At 36.1% G+C, this 1,548-nt stretch overlaps 1 pseudogene; it reads left to right on the top strand.

Annotated features, from left to right (window-relative positions):
• The first annotated feature begins 294 nt into the window (after window positions 1–294).
• Window positions 295–762, top strand: LOC129084687 (ubiquitin-40S ribosomal protein S27a-like; annotated as a pseudogene).
• Window positions 763–1,548: the final 786 nt, after the last annotated feature.

The raw sequence follows: 1,548 nt of genomic DNA, 5'->3' as shown, positions 1-1,548 counted from the left end.
TTTTAGGATCTAGTATTAATCCTTGCCTTTCATTTCCATTATGCTGTCTATGTGTTCTTGGCTTTCTTCTTTAATGAAGAGCTTTCTTTTTCTTACATCCCACACCCCTTTATGACTCATGATTTTTTAAAAACTATTCAATATATTACAACCCATTACCAACATTACATTCTATGGTGTTTAAAATGCCCCAAATTTGACTTGTACTACTGCATCTCAAAGACTTTGGTGTTAAACCAAGGAAGAAAAATGAGGCTCTTCCCGTTTGCCATCTATGGTGGAACCACCACCAATATGCAGATTTTCATGAAAACCCTTATGGAAAAAAGCATTACTCTTGAGGTGGAACCCTTAATACAATAGAAAATGTAAAAGCCAAGAGCAGGATAAGGAAGGAGTCCCTCCTGGTCAGTATAGGCTGACCTTTGTTGGCCTGCAGCTGGAAAATGGATGTTCTTTGTCTGATTACAACATTCAAAAGGAGTCCACTCTTCATCTTGTATTGAGACTTCATGATGGTGCTAAGAAAAGGAAGAAGTCTTATACGACTCTCAAAAAGAATAAGCATAAGAGAAAGAAGGTTAAGCTGGCTGTCCTGAAGTACTATAAAAGGTGGATGAGAATGGCAAAATCAGTCTGCTTTGTCAAGAATGCCTTTCCGGTCAATGTGGTGCTGAAAATTTTATGGCCAGCCATTTTGACAGACACTGTTGTTGCAAATGTCGTCTGACCTACTGCTTCAACAAACCAGAATATAAGTAATTGTATATGAGTTAATATAAGACATGAACTAAAATTATGTACATGTGGCAGAGAATGGGCTTTCAAGTTGGGAATCTACCACTTACTAACATTGTGGCAATAAGCAAGTTAAATTAATGGAGCTTCTATTTCTTCACCTACAAAAGAATGCTAATAATAATAACGCTTGGTTCACTGCTGCATCCCAAATATCTTAGTCAGCCAGACAACACTTGATAAATAACTTGCTGACTATGTAAAGCATCTAGAACAATGTCTGCTTCATAATAGTAGCACAATAAATAAGTTGTTTTATTGTTAACTTACAATTGTTGCTCATATTTACCCATAATGTAATCTGGATTTATTAGTTAACTATTACTGAGATCTCTTTATGTGTAAACCACTGTACTGGCCCTCAAGAAAGAACCAGAGGGTGGGGCTACTTCCAATTCTACGTACTAATAAAAATAATTACTATTGTTACAATGATGACTAATGTTAGTATGTGACAAGCAGTGTTCTAAGCTCTTAATTAACTTACTTATTTCTCTCAACAGCAGTATGGGTTAAGTGCTAATATCATCCCCACTTTAAGATTAGAAAACAGAGGCCCAAAAGGATAAGTAACTTGCCACATAGTAAGAGGTGGAGCCAGGGTTCAAACACTGGCAATGTGGGATCAGAGGTGTCCTTGTACCCACTATGCTCTGCTAAAAAAAAAAAAAAAAAAGCCTTTAAAAATAAGATAAATAAAAGCAGATGTTCATTAAGCAGGAAAGTGTACAATAGAGCACATGACATTTA

This window comes from Pteronotus mesoamericanus, unplaced genomic scaffold, assembly GCF_021234165.1.
Source record: "Pteronotus mesoamericanus isolate MK-2021 breed Mesoamerican mustached bat unplaced genomic scaffold, CSHL_Meso_final scaffold_21, whole genome shotgun sequence".
In the NCBI taxonomy this organism is placed as follows: Eukaryota; Metazoa; Chordata; class Mammalia; order Chiroptera; family Mormoopidae; genus Pteronotus; species Pteronotus mesoamericanus.
This window is presented reverse-complemented; position numbering and strand designations above follow the sequence as displayed.